This window comes from Rissa tridactyla, chromosome 11 (assembly GCF_028500815.1).
Source record: "Rissa tridactyla isolate bRisTri1 chromosome 11, bRisTri1.patW.cur.20221130, whole genome shotgun sequence".
NCBI lineage: Eukaryota > Metazoa > Chordata > Aves > Charadriiformes > Laridae > Rissa > Rissa tridactyla.
Genome location: NC_071476.1, coordinates 2,639,227 through 2,658,355, shown reverse-complemented (window position 1 = coordinate 2,658,355; position 19,129 = coordinate 2,639,227). Strand labels below are relative to the sequence as shown.

At 46.1% G+C, this 19,129-nt stretch overlaps 1 protein-coding gene across 2 annotated transcripts in view; it reads left to right on the top strand.

The window, feature by feature from the left end:
• The first annotated feature begins 10,305 nt into the window (after positions 1-10,305).
• Positions 10,306-19,129, top strand: part of SGCD (sarcoglycan delta) — a 352,976-nt gene continuing 344,152 nt past the window's right edge. Inside the window, exon 1 of one of the 2 annotated variants that reach the window (XM_054217450.1) lies at positions 10,306-10,339. The gene's annotated coding sequence lies outside the window, so the exon portion shown is untranslated. Of the gene's footprint in view, positions 10,340-17,010; positions 17,149-19,129 lie in introns of those variants that run through there. The other variant, XM_054217448.1, reaches the window with a different exon arrangement.

Here is a 19,129-nt window from a genome sequence, read left to right as displayed (position 1 = left end):
AATGCCAGCACCTCCTCTAAAGTTATAATTCAGTGTCTTAAAATCAACCTACGCACACTGGGTGACTGGTTGTGAATATTCTCCCTACACTGAAACCCCGGCAGGCAGGCCAGCAGGTAGCTTTGCAAATGGCTGAAGAGCAATGATCTGCCTTCATTGCAGGCTTAATTTGTGACCTAGATTTATTAGATTTTTTTGTTGTTGTTGAATGAATTACTGCATATCCTCCTTCTTCCTGTGGCAATAGCTGCATCCAAGGAGAAGACAAAAAAAAATCAAGAGCAGGTGACCCAAAGCCTACACCACTTTGCATGTGCAAATTAAGTATTTGCAAGTACCAGTTTGAAACTGGTTCCACCTGCTAGAAGAAAAGAAACCAATGTGGGCACTGCGGTTGAGAGTGAAACCCTCTCCCAGGAAAGCCACGGCTGAGCTTGGCATTGCTTTCTGCCACACGGAGGTCAGCCATGGAATACGCTCCCCAGCCCAGCTCCTGCTGCTTCCCTCATCACGGCCCTACACAACTGCCCTCGTTCTCCACTGCCGCCCAGGGAGCCAGCGCAGGGACACAGCACACAGAGCCCAGCGTTAGGGACTGCAGTGGTGCTCCTGAAAATGATGTGAGATCGTAGCAGAAGTAAAAAAGAGCAGGCAAAAATGACATCGTGCACAACATGTCTTCAAATTATTGGCCCCTGCTATACCCTGAGTGCTGCCAAGTAACTTTTTCAGACCCGTTTGGAGGACATAACTGAGTGTCCTTCACCTGTAACTCTGCAGTCCCATAAAAAGAGCAGCCTTTTAGAGACGCTGATTGCACATAATTATTTTTTTCCTTTCTAAATTGCAGGTTAGGGATTCCCCCAGCTACTGCACCTGAGAATTGAGGAGAATTATCTAAATTCTAATATCAAATTACAGACAAGTGACTAGACCTAAAATCACCTTAATGTATCATGAGTATAACGTTTAACACATAACCAAGAAATATGCTTATTACTGTTAGATCAAACATAATAAAATTAAGTTATGGACTACTGAAATCACAGCAATTCAGCATCTTGTCATTGCAACACAGAACCAGAGAAATTGATATTTTAGCCCTGATTTTCAAAGCATCTCCAAAGCTGCGTCTATCATTATTGAGGCTTTTTGCCTGCATGCTTTTTTTGGACATCTATTTATTTTTTCCCCCAAAACACAGATGTTTGCCCTCTATTGTATTCATATGAACAGACCAGCCAGATAAGCATTCAGCTGCTTTGTGCATGCAAGTACAACCGTTTTGCATATAAGGAAAGGAAAACCAGCCCCCTAACTGAGGAAAATGTTAGCTGAAGTATCCAAAAAGAAATAATAAAAAGAATGTTGTGAACATCCATTCAGTGAGAGACGTCTGATCTCTTAGATTTTGGCCCTTTAGCATAAGATTGATGTAGAACAGTTTTCGGTTTTGACATTCTGTTGGACTCATCAGAGATGTTCCCGTCTTTGCAAGGAGGGAAAGATAGTGTCTGTCTCAGCAGGCAGCAAAATAAAGCAGCAGAGACTTGAGGAAGCCTGATATGTCTTCCTTACAGTACAGTGAAATTTGGAATTTCAATGCGTAAGACTTTTCATTGGTCATATGTTGCCTTTTCCCTCAAATGCTCCTGGGCTACATTTGCTATTCTTGATCCTTTTTGGGTCCAGCTCCAAATGATGCTCATTTACCTTTAATTTCAAGTGTGTCCTGAGAGGTGCAGGGATCCCTCAAATTCTTGAGGAATACTGATGAAGGTGAATAGACGATAGTGGAGGTTTCTGTGCACACACAACAGGGTGAAGCAGGGCAAAAGTTTGGGCTACATGTGGCTTGAGGGTTTAAATATCAAAGTTTAATTTTGAATTAATTTTAAAATAATGGAATTTGATTTTCTATGCTCCTAATTCTGCCTAAGTGAACAACAGAATCAAATTCCTTTAGACCAGGCACACTGCAACCCCAAATATTTAGAGTTGGAGTGTCACCGAGGGCTGAGCCTCCTGCATAAGTCCTCCAGCAATCCTCAGATGTCCACAAAGGCGAACTCTGGGCATCGCTTACACCAGCACAAAAAAGAATAGAATCAAGGCCTTTGTGTTCAGTAATTTTGACACACTAATGTATTCAGCTCTCAATCACATAAGCATCGAAGCAATTAAGCACAGGTTTTCTGCAGCGCATCTTAATTGTGCAGCCTTTGTTGCAGATGATAGATGCTCAAGCATGATGACCAAGACAGATGCTCAAGCTCACACGGCAAAGCAGAGCACGAGACACGTCCGTCCCCTGCCCAGCTGTGGCCTTGTGTACCAGAGCCTTGCAGAGACAGCGGTTGGCGCTCGGGGACATGTAGCCTCGACCTGTTTCCCATTCGTTGTCTTTGATCCCATTATTGGTACTGTTTGACCTTGAAACACCCTTTATTTTTTATTTTTAAGTAGATTAGGAGGAAAGCTTCTTGGAGGGCTTAAAAGACTGTATGCTAAAGATGATTTCTGCAACCTGATATGGATTACCATAGTTACTCTGTGTGAGCATGGCAGCTTTCCAGCTTCTCTGCCAGGAATGATCTAAAAGCTTTTCTTTTATTGTGTCTTGAGGTGAGAGTCTGGCTTTAAAAAGCTTTCAGAATTCTAATTCTTTCCTCCAGTTTGTTGGCAGGGGGAGGCCAGAACCGCTCCATCTGATGTCCGATATCACTGATAACCTACAAATGATGCGTTTGGGATCTCTGGTTGTGCATGTCCAATCACGTAGTTAATTGGGAACACAGAGAGATGCAGCTCATGGCATCCCGATTATCTCTCTGATGGCTTATTCCTCCGGCCTCTTTCCAGGCGTATTGTCTGGGGCTCGTGGCACTCTCCCTGCTTCGTGGAACCTGGGCATTTGCCGGGCCAGATCTGTAGTTAGCAAGAGCGGCAGAATGTAAAGGGCAGTCTCTTGAGTCTTGTTATCTTCTTATGCACAGTAATAGCACAGTCTGCATGTCATTCATGATTTTTATTTAATAGAGTTTCCTGGTGTGTATTTTAGGATTCATTTAAAAATACATCAGTGATGAGCAGGGTAGGAAGAAGAAACCGAGCCAAAAATTCTCTCTAAAACCAGACCAATAACTATCTTCTCCTGCCTGCAGCTGACATTTAGGAATATTCTTAAATCACTTAAAGTGATTTTTAAAAATCACTTCCAAAAAAAGGAGTGTGAGGGAGAGACTATTGGGTGGATTGCCTGATGCCAACATGAGTTGGGTGAAGAAATTGAGTCCTATGTTAATGTTGAATTCATGTTGATTAGTGATTAGAGTGAAACTAGAAACGGCTTACTGCATGTGGAATATCTCAGCTATTGCTTATGGCACTTTTTTAATGATGAAAAATCCAGCTTACTTTATGTAACACAAATTTCTTCCTTGGGATTTTAACTGGGGCTTTGCAGTAGAGCTTGTCCGTATGGCACTGGACCACCGCTCAGACCACAACCGGGGCAGGCAGCATTTTTTCCATCTTATGTCTCTATTTGGCAGGTCCAAGATCAGCCGGGAAGCTGCAGCCAAGGCTGGGACAGACCTGTTTCTCCCAGTCTCAAATCAATTCTTTATCCATGAGACTATTCTTTATCCTGCTGTACTGTCTGGAAATGATAAATTATCGCTCTAGATAACAAATACTTTCTTCTTCTTCCTCCCCACTGCTTACCCCTTGTTCATACTACTGTCCTTCCTAGCTTCAACTGTTGGGTTAAAGCCTCTGCAAAAACCCAGGTCATAGTGAAACGTCAGCACAGAAAACCAGTCTGGATTGCTGATACAGACCTGCTGCACACTCATCCGTCTCCCTCCTGAAATCTGTAAGTGCGCTCAGCTCCCTGTTGGAGGGGTCCCAGCAGTGCCTTCGCTGTAAGTTTTCCGCTCTGATCCCTGGTTTTGGTCGAGCGTCCTCCGGCACCGACTGCGCTGCTGTCGAGACTCTTCCCTGCTGGGAACGCAGAGCTGCTTCAGCCGTTTCCCATCAGGTCCACCAAGCCCAGCACAGAAGACATTTAAAATGCTATGAATATTTAAAACAAACAAGAATCAAGCCCTCAAGCATCCTCCTTGTCCAAATCATGAGAGTTGTGACCAAATGCAGACACAGGTATCTTACATAATTAAAATTAAGCCTTCTTTTCCATTTCCTTTCTTTTCCTTTCCCAGCAGCATTCCATTTAATGCCTGTGTCAAGATTCATCACCTGGAGGCTGGTTTTTTACAAGATTTGACAAAGATAATTCAGGAGTCAGTATTTTGCAAAAAGCTAAGTGATAAGTCTAGTGGCTTGCATATAATTGCTCCCTTTTTTTTTTTAGATCTTCTTTTTTTTTCCCCTCCTCTTTTCGTTGGGGTTTTGAGTTACTGACAGCAGAGCAAACGAGGTGCGCTCGCGGAGTATGGAGACTTCAGTTTTGTCCCTTCTTTGCTCCCTGCCGCAGCTTCGTTTTGCGTGATTTCTGAAAAAACCAGCATCAGCGCTGAGAAGCCATTGTGTCTTTGTGTGCAAAACATACAGCTCTCCACTGAATTCCTTGAGGTTTCGTTATTATTTGATGAGGAAGGCAACAGCGGTTCTGGCAGGACACAATGAACTTGTTTAAAGGAGTAGGGTGGGGACCAGGCAAAGGGAACGAGGTTCACAGATAATTTTAGGCTCCTTCAAATAACCTGGTCTGAACAAAAAGAGGTGGATTTGGGTACAAAGAAATCTTTGTCTTTGTGGATGGACCTTACATAGAAACTAGGCATAAAAATCCTCTCAGCAGCTGGATCCCTTCCTAAACTCGTCTGTCTTTCAGCCCATAAAATTATGGCTCTAGCTTTGTCCTAATGTAGTTAAAGAGCAGACATATCTGGGGCCCTAAATCACAAGATCATGCGTGGCAATGGCTGTGTGCTGGCAGGTGCATGCAGAAATGCCCCGACTCATTTTTTTTTCCCCTTTGGTAAAGTTGTTTCTGAGCTTTTGCAAAGAAAATTACACTGAAGATGTTGGGGTTGGTTTGCCTGTCTACCTCACGGGTGCTAGTGAGGGTCTGTAAGCAGCGCGGGCGCGAAGGGGTACTGGGAGGAACGGGCTGCTGTGCCCTGCGTTAGGCATCTGGTCCCATCACAGCCCAGTTTACCTCTGACACCTTCCAAAAGGGAGCAAAGCCAGTCCAGTCTGCCATAAAGTAAAGCCTTTTGAATGAGCTAATGCACACCCGGTCACGTGAAACGCAGTTGTATCGATTTTAGACAGAAGGCTGTTATGAGGAAGTATCTCCTAAGACTCAAGCGGGCTAGCTAGTTCGTAATCATTTTGGGTTAAATAATTCAAAAGCTGATGCAAAAGTAAATTAGTAAGTAGTCTAAACGACATGGGTTTATGGCAAACTTTATCAAAGAAACCTAATTTTCACTCTCTGATTATATTACATGTCTGGTTGACAAAAACGATTGTATAAATTTAGTGCATTTAGGCTTTTGTAAGGTGTTTGACTTGGCACTGAATAGCATGCTGATTAAACATTAGCACTATTCAGTAACATTAGAATATACATTAAATGGATTACAAAGTGTCTGACAGAGCTCAACAAGTAGCTGTCGATGGAGAATCGGGACCTGTGGTTTCTGGGGCACATAAGGGTTAAGTAGAAGTACCAAAGCTCTCCGTTGTTGGTATCAATGGTCCGTAGCAAAACACAAGATGAGAACTTTTTGCGAAGCACAAAGATCAAGAGAGTGGAATGCAGCGAAGAGGGAAGGAAACGGGCACTGGGGGAGATGAATCTTTTGGTAAAGAGGGTGAGGAATCCATCAAACTACACGTTGGTCCGTGCAAGGGCACAGCCCTGCAGGCAGGAGGGCAGGATGGGGCACAGAATGGGGCGCAGGACAGGGCAGGCAGGAGCATGGGATGGAGGGAGCAGCGCCCCAAAAAGCCTCTGCACATCGATCCCACTGTGACGACCCGAGAAAAGGAATTCATGTGGCCTTTAAATCTATAAACAAGGGAGCAGCGAATTACAGGAAATGAGTTAATTTTACTTTTACATGCAGCATCGCTAAAACCAGGTCTCAAACATCAAAACACTGTGTTGAAACTTTGAAAGCATACGGAAGAGTTGGAGAATGGGTAGGAAAAAATGGCTAAAATTATTTGAGGGTCTGAGGAAATGTTTTACAACAGGGTGCCTGAAAGGCTCAGTGTGTTTCGTTGACCAAAAAAAATTCTGAGGTGATTTTTTTGTGCATGAGACTGGTTCTGGGAAGAAAATACGCTGTCCTAAAGGGAGAGAAAAGTGAAAGAAGAGCTTGTATCTGAAAACTGAACCAGATAGCATTAAATGAGGTGTGGGTTTTGGTGGGGGCTTTTTGGTTTTGTTTTGTTTGTTGTTTTTTTTTTAAATGGGAGGTGACTTTAGTCATTAGAGCAAATTATCAAGAGAAAAAAAGAGGATTCTCTGCTTTTTGATGGCTGCAGAGTAAGACTTGCTGCTTTTCTCCACTATTGACTTTCTTGGGACTTAGAGCTGCGTTTGATTAGAAATAACTGGGTAAAATACAATGGTTTTTTAGAAGGTCAAATGGAGATCTAATGAGTCTTCCTGGCTTTCAACTTGATGAAACTATAACTGCATATGAATACACTGATATTAAAAATGTTCTTAGCTGATTTTGAAAGGCAAAACCCTACCAGAGTTATTAGCTTCCTCGTGTGCGACAGTTGTTGCTCATACATTTTTAATGTTTTAATCTGGAAAGCTCATTGACATTTTGTTTTGAAACATGCGGTGCCGCTCAGCGGTGGAGTACGTTTCTTCCTGTATGGCACCACCTGGGGCAGGGAGAGCGATGGGGCTGCCCGGCCGGCCCCAGAGCCTTGGCAGGGTTTCTCCAGGTGCCTGAGTCCCTCCACTGCCATCGACACGGTTTGTGCTGAACTAACGTTGAGGCCACCTTGGGTGGCTCCGGCACTGCTGGGACTCAGCTCTCTGCTGGGGAGTATCAGCAGCGACAGGCAAAGCTATGATAGAAAGAAGAGATTTATGATGCAAACCTGATTCCAGCATCAAGCTGTTAAGATTTAGAGGCAAAAGGAGCAACTACAGGTATGAAAAATGTCAAGAAGACGTGTTTCCCATTAGGGAGCAGTCGATGAATTCACCACGGCTTGGCCCAGCCGTGTCTGCCGTCTTACCCGTGCTGCAGGGCTCTGTTTCTGACGTTAAAGCTGTCACCTTGTGCTGAGTCTGTGCACAGGAGTGAATGTGTCCCAGCTCTTCAGCTGTTAACCGCCCCGAACATAACTGCTCGTTGTCAGAAATCCCCCACTTGGATACAAATTCTGCGGTGCTCTCGCTCCCGGAGCCTTGCCAGGCAGGGATTGCCACCTTCTTGTGGTCCAGCTGCCCCCAGGCACAGACCAAGCAAAGTCTGGACTTACATTGTCTCAGTTACAGCCTCAGCGTCAGGTATTCCTTATAGATTTCCCCTCGTACCGTTACCATAATGACTTACCCTTTTCTAGCCACTAAGCCTCAAATGCATCCACATGTCACGTAGCCGGCAGTGACCTTAGGGACCTCGGTTACTACAATTACAGGCAGCAGTCACAACATGCTCCAAGGCCAGTGCCTCTAAATGGGAAGGAGGGAGTGTTGCAGGGGAGCCTTTAAATTCCAAAGCGAAACTATAATTAGCTGTAATCGTACCCAGAGTAACTTCACTGCTATAATTCTCAGCAGGAAAACAATTACATTGCAGCAGTATAACCAGACAGACACGCTGTAAATACAAAACATCCTTTGGAAATATATGCTCCATATTCTAAATACATCTAGAATTAAGGCAAACAATTCTTTTCTAATTGGGATTCAAGGCAGACACGCCGAGGAGTTTGGGGATTTTTTCCCCCTTCTGCTTCTGCTTTTTTGTTTAGCAGACATAAAGGCGCTGTGTTCGTTAATACGTTAACGGGGTGCTCAGGCTATCGGCGGAGGAACGGCCCGGGAGAGCTGCCCCTCGCGCTCGGTTTGTAGCTCTCCTCGCTGCAGCTGGTTACTTCTGTCCTCCTGAGATGAAGGCGGGTGTGGAGAGGGGGGTTTGGGTGGGATTTTGGCACCGGAGAGGACTCCTGAAGCCCGAAGCCAGAGCTTCTACTGCTCGTGCTTCGGCGACGCAGAGCTGGAAGCTCCAGCTGATCCGGTGCCCTCAGCGAGCGCCGGTCACTAGGGGGGAACAGAGGACTGCGGAGCCTCTGGGTCACTGGCACCTGTTTTATTTTCCACATGAAAACTGCAGACGCTTCAGGGTCTGCCTGCCTGAAATCCTGCTGCTTCTGCTACAGCAGAAGCTGGAGAAGCATCTGGATATAGAAGGGACAGGACCCATGGCTTTTTTTTTTCCATACCTTTATCTGGCGGAGGAGACCCAGGGCTGGTATTTGGGGCATGTTGCAATCCTTTCCTTTCCCCCATTCAGGATTTGGCAGATGGTCATTTTAAGTGGTAAAATGTTGATTTGCCAGGGGTTATTTTAAATTAATGGGCTTGAAATGTGTTTCTGAACTCTGCTCAGAGAGCCTAGAACATATGTAAGTGCAATTTTTTAGGAGCTTCATTCATCTTTTGAGAGGTTTTATGCAGCACATGTCCCTCAGCTGCTCAAAGAAGGAAAATTTGGCCATTTGCTGTCGCTTAGTTCAGCTCCTCTGGGAGAAGAGGTACCAGGCAGGCTGGGAGAGCTTCTTATTTTCTACCATCCCTCGTCTAGTTCAACAGCAGGAGATAGAGAAGAAAAGAAAAACAAAAAAAGGGTGAAAAAACAAAGGAGGGGAGGGCAGAAGCGCAAGACTCTAAAGAAACATATTGGAAAATCTACAGAATTTTCTGGGAACAAAGGAATCTTCTTTACATATATTTTAAAATCATTCTCCTGCAATACATTCAATATGATGGTTTTATAAACCTACAGAAAGTTTTTTTTATTATCCATTGAATACTTTAGGTGTGTTTCTCTGAGCATACAGGCGTACGTGGTTACGTCAGTCAGGGTAAGGCTTCATGTGCTGCATTGCCTAACACTGATTCTGCCCATGGCAATTAAGATTATTGTTACATGTTCTAGTATTTCCTGTAAATGTTCATCCTATTTCCGCTGGTGTCAGTGGACACTTTACCATTGTCTTTAATAAGAGTGACTAAGTTATAGAATTTAAGGACAGTAGGGTTAGCTAAGGTTTAGAGTGAGTACTAGTATCCATCACGAATGGAAGTATTGCCCAAGGCAGACGACCAGGGCAATGCCTTTCTTCAAAGACAGAAATAATCAAAATTTCACTTTTTGGGAAAAAAAAAGCGGGGGGGTGAAGACAGGAAGGAATAAAAGAGAGATCTTCCAGAGATCACAAAGCCAAACCTAGCAGCTCTTTACTGCAGCTCTCAAAACTTTCGAAGTGCAGCCCATAACGACGAAATGCATGGCGTGGCGGGGAGAGCTAAATCAGGCTCCTAGCACAGACCAAAGGGCTTGTTCTATATATATATCTGTCACGGCAAGTAATGGCTGTGAAGCAAACAAAGGGGAATACAGCTGATGTTTAACAGCCACTGCGCAACCTCTAAGCTACTTCTGCCTCGGATCTGGAAGCTTATATGGGGAACATGTGGTAAGTTTCTTTACGCTAGCAGGTTATAAACCTGAGTTTCCCCTAGATACGCCCCTTTTCCACGCTTTTTCTTTCTTACTGTGTTTAAGTAGGAAAGATGGGTTCAGGATGGAGCTTTATATTTATAATAATCAAATTTCCATTCAGCTTCCAGGGAAAACACTAGTTTGAATGTGCCAGAGCAGGAGCTTGCAAGAACACAATCACTCTGTGCATCTGTAAAAGTACAGATATATGTATACACACAGGTATACGTAACACAAATAGAAACAAGGATACTTCTGTTATACCTTTCTAGAGCTTCTGGTCTGAAGAGAACATGAATTTTCCTGTGTATTTGTCTTCTTTGCACTGATTTGATTTGCTTAGAGTAACAGGAAGACACAAATAACACACGGGATATGGAGGAAAATAAACAACTGTCTTTACGTTTTGCCTATATATATACCATTAGCTTCACAGAAAACATGACTCAGTAGCAGCAGGTGTCCTGCTGTTATGTTGGGCAGATTAGGAATGGTAGAGAGGGGGCTGCTCTCCCTATATGGCATCCCCGAGGGAAGCTAAAAATAGTTCAGAGACTTCCAGCAAAGTATTTGTGGGCTTTGAGTGAAGTCTGCTTCTGGAGGTAAGAATCAGAGCTGATCTGTTTAATCTACCATTCCTTCTTTTTTTCTTTCTTTTTTTTTTTTTTTTCCCGTGTGAAGCTTGCCTTGGCAGTTGATTGGCAAATGTTATCTGGCACAAGGCTGGGAGTTTGGAATTATAAACAGTTGCTTTCCGTGTTTGTGGAAACAGGGGGGGGATTGACCAGTTAAAGGAAATCAGTGTGACAGAGAGCGGCCGAGGCAGAGACAACAGAGGAACGTGTCTCAGTTAGAAATAGTTGCCTTTTTTTTCCTCTCTCTCTTTTTCCCCTCTCTCAGTTGTTAGAGAATCTGAACGGCATATGAGCAATCACAGCATGTGACTCTGCTCCGAGTAGCAGGCAAGCTATTGCTGGTGGTTACACCCACCGTGATGCCAGTCCAGTAAGCAAAGTTGTCTGCGAAGTTGTTGTAGCAGCAGAATATGAAAGGAGAGGAACTGTTTGTATTTCCGAGATATGTGCAAATCAGGGTGCTACGTGCGCTCCATGGAAGCGTGGCTGAGGAGACTTTTCAGCCTTGCTGGTAAACACTTGTATATCTATATACTGAGACACACTGATAGGCAGACTACTGCCTAAAAGAAAAAATACTGTTTCTTAGGAAAACTGTGAAGGATAATTGTATGTGTATGTGTATGTGTGTGTGTATCCGCGTGCATCCACATCTGGATGTATGTAGGGAGAAAGCGAGCTGCTGGACTGCAGAAAAGCCCCACAAGCTTGTGTTGAGCCACCGCCGAGGTGGCTTAGGGCAGCACAGGGATGGAGATGTAAGGGCTGCCTCTCGCTTCTGAAAAATGGGACACAGGGGCTCCTCATTACACCGGAATAACCTCACGGGCCGTGATGGATTTCCTCTGATTTTTCGAGTGGCATCACCAATATTGATAACAAGTGAGTTCTGCATTGTGGATACTGGATAAAAATGTGACAGCTCTGCATGGGGAATCTCTGAGGACAGCGGTGTGTGTTGCACGCCTGCGTGAGCACGCCTGGGCACCCTCACCAGAAGCTGCCATCCCCGGCCTCCGAGCCCCGGTGGATAAGGATTTTCTGTGCCTGTCTCCTTCTCCACCCTCATTTAGCACGGGTTTTGGCAACCCTAACCCTAACCCTGGCTTGTATCAGAGATAGTGTGGCTTGCAGGGTTAGGGAAGTGATTGTCCCCCTGTACTCGGCACTGGTGAGGCCCCACCTTGAATACTGTGTTCAGTTTTGGGCCCCTCACCACAAAAAAGACACCGAGGTGCTGGAGCGTGTCCAGAGAAGGGCAACGGAGATGGTGAGGGGTCTGGAGAACAAGTCTTATGAGAAGCGGCTGAGGGAGCTGGGGGTGTCCAGCCTGGAGAAAAGGAGGCCGAGGGGAGACCTTCTCGCTCCCTACAGCTCCCTGAAAGGAGGGTGTAGCCAGGGGGGGTCGGTCTCTTCTCCCAAGGAACAGGCGATAGGACAAGAGGAAACGGCGTCAAGTTGTGCCAGGGGAGGTTTAGATTGGATATTAGGAAAACTTTCTTCACCGGAGGAGTTATCAAGCATTGGAAGAGGCTGCCCAGGGAAGTGGTGGAGTTGCCATCCCTGGAGGTATTTAAAACATGGGTAGAGGTGGTGCTGAGGGACGTGGGTTAGTGGTGGTTTTGGCAGTGTTAGGCTGATGGTTGGACTCGATGATCTGAAAGGTCCCTTCCAACCTACAGGATTCTATGATTCTATGACTTGAAATGAGTTCCCGAGGGTCCTGGCTGCGGTGCCGTGGGGGTGCAGGTGGTGCAACTTTGATCATCGTGGGGCTGCCTGAGCTCCTGCAATAGGTGCTGAGAGTCCATCGGCACTATGCCTTGGATACCTGGGCTGTTGCTGGAATTAGTACCGATTCCCAGCTGGACCAGTAACTCCCTCGGCCGGGCGGTACAGGGGAAGGGGGGAGACCAGCAAAACTGTAGCAGGAATCTAATTTTAGTTCCATGATGTTGGGCCAGCCTCTGCTAACATCAGCGTCAATGGCAAAACCGACGTTAATTTGAGTGGGAAAAGGACTGAACCCAAATTAATATATGCTGGCCTGTGTAATTATCTTTATTGGCTGATAGGGAAGGAAGACCTTATTCACTCAATGCATTTCTATGTCTGCCTGGCTGAGCTCCAGTGATGCACCAGCCTGTGAGCAGACGGGCTGGGAGAAGGGGACGGGAGCGCTGTATCCGTTCATGAGGGGCTGTAATTCACTGTCATCCCCAAATGATTAAATCCTGCTTATTTCAAACCGACAGGTGATGGAGCACCACCCACAAATATGGTGGGTAGAATTTAGCTCCAGGTGCTTGTGGAAAAACTTTTCCTATTGAGTCCAAAGTTCAAAATCCCGATCCCTGTGAATGGCCACGGAGGAGAGCACGTAGGTTTTAGTCAGTGTCAAACATTGCATTTCTAGACTGGTAAAAAGTGGAAATCGAAGAAGATGGCTATATGCTTAGAAGCACAAGAAGACAGGGCAGCTTTGCGAAGTGCTAGAGATGGACAGAAACTAAAGAGAAATCCTATTTGGCAGCACAGAGAATCTGCTGGGGTTGGCAGTCTGAAACCTGCTCCACGAGAATTGTTTTCTTCTCCAATAAACCAATGTATTGATTAGGGTAAGCAGAAAGGATCAGTCCCGATGGAGCTCTGCAGGGCATTTTACCACACTGCTTAGTTCACATGGTCACAGTTGATATTCCTGTGTTTTCCCCTGCTGAGCAAACTGGATATGACAGCAGACAATGTAATTTAGGGTTTTTCCTCCTTCTGAAAATGAATTGCTACATGTGATTTCATATGCTCACACTTACATATTTATGGGGAGTCCCAAAATCTAATTTTCATTGTGCTGGCTCCTGTTTAGCACAGACTTAATTTTGCAATTTTTAAATAAATTCTCTTGACAAAATGATATTATGACATATGGAAACAAAGCAGACATTTTAATGGAAGCATGCTGAATAACCAATTCTTCCTGAAAGCACACATCAGCGTTACCTTTGTGATAGCTAAGTGACCAGTTCGAGGAAGCACCGTAGGCTGACGATGGCATAGAAACGTAGAGTTGTTCCTGACCCTTACACGGGCTCTCCAATGCTCGTCAGTCTCCCTATTTGCTATGAGAGGGTGCGCAAATGGTTTGCAATTGAGAGGACTCTCTAGCTTGTTTTCTCCTCTTAATAATAATCCATGACAAGGACATCAAGATGCAAACCATGCCAGGCAAGCTCATAGGAAGGAGGCCACCACGGTGGGTGCCGTCAGTAATCTTCCTGCTAAGACTATAGCGATTCTTTGGGCTAGTCTTCTTTTGCTGGCCATCTGCTTTGCATTCCCTGGTGGTACTTCGGTTTGGATCTCCGGTTTGTTTGTCATTTCAGTCTCCCACTTTATTATTTCCAGAGCCAAGTGAACCGCTGCCAATGGCAATGCAATGAGATTGCATTGTGAGCTTTGCGACATGGTATACTTTTTTTTTTTTTTATCTTGAAGCCTCAGCTCCTGGAATTAGTTGATTATGTTAGAATCCCAGCATTCATTTAAAAAAAAAAAAAAGGGAAGGAAAAAAAAAGTGGATCTCTGCTCCTCACGAACTAAGGAAAAAAAAGGAAAAAGCACGGAAAAAAAAGGATCCCTGCAGACTTAGTAATCACAAGCCAAATAAAAAGAGGCTTTTTTTTTTTTTTTTTTTTCCCCAGCATCAGACTGTTTTACAGACAAGCATCCTATTTCTGAGTCTCTCACTCACAGTTTTTGAGTGCTGGGTGCTGGCAAACCTGAGCAGCAGCTGTTCCTTTCTAAAGGCAGGGAAAATAAGTACAATCATCTCTAACAGGAAAAGTTACTTTATCTTTGCCTGGGCTGCCTTTTTCTCTGCCCCTGCGGCACACTCCTGCCCGCGGTCAGCTCAGCGCTGGAAACCCGTTGCAGCAGCTCGAAGAAGAGCTCACATCCCAGTAAGTCCCAGTGAGAAATGGGAGGACAAGAGTTTGCGTTAACCAGACCCGTGATTCCCCTGGGGTCAGGAGCAGCAGCTGCTGCTGTCACTGACCCCATAACTTTAAATAATCTTAGTTATAGCCGTACGGCATTTGTGTGTTCGTGGCACATGTGATGTGCTTAGGGCTTGCCCAGTTCTGGGGTGGAGACCGTCACTCTTTCCCCAGCTTGGGGATATAGTTGAGATACAATTACTAGAGCTGGGAAGAGCCGTTCATTTATATTTCAGTTTGTCTGATATACTCTTTTCCTAGTTTTATTTTTCGGTGGGAAAAGAGATTGACATTCAAGACTGGTTTTAACAAAATATGTTTGTTGGTCTGGATTTTTCATCACTCTGGGCCGAGGCCTTAGGGAAACATATTTGCTTTTATTGCTTTTTCCGGTAACTAAATGGAATTAGCATTCCCTGCCATTGCTGGCCAACTGGATCCAGTGCACGGTGCAAAGCCGTGCAAATGAAGGACAACAACTGTCATGAATTTGCAGGAGGGAAGAATTAAAAATGAAAACAAAAAAAAAAAAAAAAAAAGAAAATTATGAGCCACAGGTCAGATTTGTTGCTGGCCTGACTTGATGAAATTTATGGTACTTGATACTTCCCAGTTTTGCTGATGTGCTTTTATTTTCTTTTGGTCTGTCAAATGTCTTCAATACTTTCACTTTTTTTTTTAGCTGGAGATGGGATGAACACAGAGATTTTCCATATAACCTACACCAGGCAGAAGGAGTGCGTGTATAGAAGCGCGTGTATAGGGCAGGACCTTCGTGTGCTTTCCATGCACTGCTCAAAAGCGCTCATTGTCATCTGCAAGTTTCTTAGATGGGCAAGAAAACAACTTCACTAGGCCTTCAAACTGGTGACATTGAGATGGAAAAAAGAAACTTCTTGATAGTTAATCAGGTTTTTTTATACTTCATTTAATTTTATCTGGTGCTGTTTTAGTGCTTGTGAGGTTCAGTGGCACAGCAGCAACTCAGTGAGTCACAAAGTAGGAGAGCCCAAACAACTCTTGATAAACTTTTGTAAGAATCACATTTCTATTCTGCCAATGATTAACTTTATAGTCTAGGAGTAACAACTCAATTAAATTGACAGAAGCAATCCCTCTGATTTGTGTATCCATGCTTCTGTTCAAGGTGTTCCAGGGTTCATCAGTAATTATTCCTCCTCCTCAGAAAAGAAAAAAACCCAAGTCCTTAACCTGGAGAGAGGAAAGGAGATCTGAGACAGGATAATGTCTTCAGCTTAGGTCATTTAATGTCATTAAATGTCCTAATGTCATTTAGTTGGGTACTGATTTTACAGACCTCCAATGAACCAAAACCTGGCACTTTTTGGGGAAGCAAGGGGCCTGGGCTCGCAGAGAGGACGGAAGAGCAGCAAGCGGGCACGTGATGGACAAGTTCTCCATGAATACAAGTATCCCCTGTCCTGGCAAACAGCAGTCAGTAGCTACTGAGTTTACTGGGAACTCTCGCAATTTTCTTCCTTGATCCTGAGCTCCAGAATAAAACATGGAAGGAAGTTGTTCACTTATCACCTGATAAGACCAAAGCACACAGCGGCAAAACAATGAACATTTTAAGGTAGAAAAAAACCCCATTTTCACTGATCCCATCTCCAACACGTGAAACTCAAGGGGAAATGAGCCATGTTGCTACTGAAGCCTTTGTACCCCATGCCGGGAGGCTGAGAGCCTCCTGCCTCGGTGACGCTTTGCAGGTGGGAACTTGGGGACCGGCTGGACCTAAGGGCTGGGATGTTGAGGGCATTTCAGCGCAGGCAGAAGCAGGGTGGGCTGCTTGGGTTTAAATGCGCAATAAGCCTTTTGTTTTTTTTCCCCTGATTTTTGCTGGATCCTTGGGAAAAGCTGCACTGGCTTATCTTAACCCTCCCAAAGATGGCAGGGAAGGATGGCCCTGGAAATGCCATGCCCGGGTCGGGTCCCGGGGGGAATAGGTGGGGGGTGTGTGTGCTGTTCGTGGTGGCTGCTGCTGCCTGTTCCACCCCTATCCCCCCCGGCCGCCCGCTTCTCCCAGCGCCTCGCCATCTCCCTGGAGAGAGAGCCCGCTTGGCTGCTGGCCACAATCTCCCTTTGGTAGGGAGAGGGATGGGGAAAAGGAGGAGGAGAAAACAAAAATATAAAAATAGGAGGAAGGGAAGAAGAAATGTGGGGGGGAAAAGAGAGGGGAAAAGGGGGATGGGAAAATGGGAGGGAATGGTGAGAAGGGAGAAAAAGGGAGAAATGAGGAAACGGGGGATAAAGGAGGAGGAGAAAAAAAATCAAAAAAGAGGGAGAAGGAATATGGGGGGAAAATAGGGATGGGAAAATGGGAGGGAACGGTGAGAAGGAAGATAAATGAGGAAACGGGAGAAAAGTGGGGTGAAAAGGGGAGGAAAAAGAGAAAAGTGGAGCGAAAGGAAAAAGAAATGGGGGGGGGGGGAGAAAGGACGGGAAAAAAAAAAAAAAGAGACGATATGTCAGAAGAGCACAGGCGCTCCCGCCGTTCGCTGCCGGTGCCGGGCGGGGCGGGGCGGGAGCAGCCGGGTCCGGGCCCGCCCCCCCCAATTCCGCGCCCCCCCCTCCCCCGTCGGGGCCGGGGCGCCGTGGCCGCGTGTGGGAGGCGGCGCGCGGCTCTGCGCCGCGGCGTGAGGCAGCGCCGCGCCCCCGCCGCCGGAGGAGCCGCTCCGCCGCCGGCCCCGCGCTCCCGCCCCGGCGGCTCCGCCGGCATGATCTCCTGAGGAGCCGAGCCCGCCCCAGCCCACCCAGGTGAGTGCTGAGCCCGGGGGATGTCCCCGGGGCGGCTCTGCCCTGCCCGGCCCCGGCTCCCCCGACTTGGCGGAGTTTCGGGGGTCTGGCCGGAGCCGCGGCCCTCGGGGTAAGCCGCCCCGCGGAGGGGCGGGCGATGCCCCCGCGCGTCCCTCCTGCGCCCCGCCGTGCCATTCCCTGAGGGAAAAAGTGGCTCTTCGCGGCGGGAGGATGCCGGTTGGCGCTCCGGGAGGCTCGGCCGAGCTGTGACGGGGGGATGCGCCGTGTGCTGGGGGGGTGGCCGGGCTCCCGCGGCCGTAGGGAAAGGGACTTTGGGAAGTGACCCGCCGCCGGGGCTCGGGCTCGGGCTCGGCGGGGATGCGCGGCAGGGACGGAGCCGGCGGGCTGAATGTTAAACGCGTGCGGGTGCTGCGGAGAGGGGAAGCGGCACCGCGGGAGCAGCAGGTGAAAACGGGTAGAAATCTGGCTGAATCGGGGAAAAAAAAGCCGTGGGAGCGTCCGGCGGGGCGAGGGATGCGGTTGGGTACTGAAGCGGGGGGGGACGGGCGACCAACAGGTCCGGCGCCGGGGGAGGTGGCCCCGAGCCCGGGTCGGTGCCGTGGGAGGGGTCCGGACCGCAGCGGGGCTTGGGCTTCCCTGGGGAAGGCTCTTGAAGGTGCCAGTTTGTGGGTAGGAGGAACTGCGTGCATGAAGGGCTGGGGCATGAGCGTTTCCTTCATTGGTTATTTATTTATTTTTTTTCTGTTGGGGAAAAATGTATCCAGTAACAAAAACTTTCTAAGGAAAGTAATGGATTTTCAACGAGAAGCTCCTTTCCCTAAGTATTACGGAATTTCACAGGCTTGTTGGTTGTATTGACATTGCGCTTAATCTTCTGGTGGTCTTCTTAGGGAGTAGCAAATACTGCAGAAGATGCGTTTTGGTCTACAGTGTTAAGAATGTTCGTTGAAGTGTCTTTGCTTTAGCATTTGTGAATTTCAGGGATAATATGTAAAAAGCAAAAAAAAAAAAAAGTCCAATAGAAATATATCTCAGAGTATGAAAGGGTATAAAGCCTGTGGATCCAAGTACTTTCTGTTAAGTCAACTTTTAAAACAGCTTCTCCCCAGACAGCGATTCACATTTTTCAAGGGGAGAAAGGATGGGTGAAATTGAATTGTCCAAATTAAGTCAGAATGGATTGCTTAATATTCAGAGGGGTTGATAAATGAACCATTAAATCAACACTTGCATAGTGTCTCATTGAAAAGAAAAATGAACAACTCTCGGTTGTGTGCTGGGCAGAGTAGGTCAGCCAGTGACGTTACTACATTAATGTGCTGAAGTGAGTCCTCCTGCTAACAGATATATTTGCTCTGTGACATTACATAGGCACGGGAAGGAGCTCTCGTGCCCTGTGCTGCGAGCAGTAGCATCTGCTATAAATGACCATAATCGTCCCAGCTTTATCTCAAAGGAGAGAAATCTTGGTTATGTTTCATTTGGCATAAATTAACATAATTCCATTGACTTCTCATGTTGATATCTATCTGTTGAGAATTCACTCCTGTATGTCAAACCTTTTTTTTTTTTTTTTTTTTCCTGAGGAAGAGCTCTATTTTGGGTGCTAGTTTGAGGAAAAAATTATAAATGGAAAAATAAGAGTCATCATTTTGAAACAAGCCAGACAAGATTCCTTATAGTAAAAGCTCCTTTGAGAGCATCGCCTCTCAGTAATACAGTGCATGAACTTTGCTTCTAAACCCTTGGATTAGCATAGGTACAGCTGTTGCAATATCTGGTTGCCACTGAAAAATTACCTTTGTCTTTGCCCCTTGAAGTCCTTGAAATTCTTACGTTGGAGTGCACTGAGGATGTTGACTCTATCCTTATTGTGCCTTCTGGAAACTTCTAACACTTTGTTTGAAGAATCATGGATCCTGTACCCCTGATGTTTTTCATTTACACCTCTTTGCTTTTACCTGTAACTTTGAATAGCTAA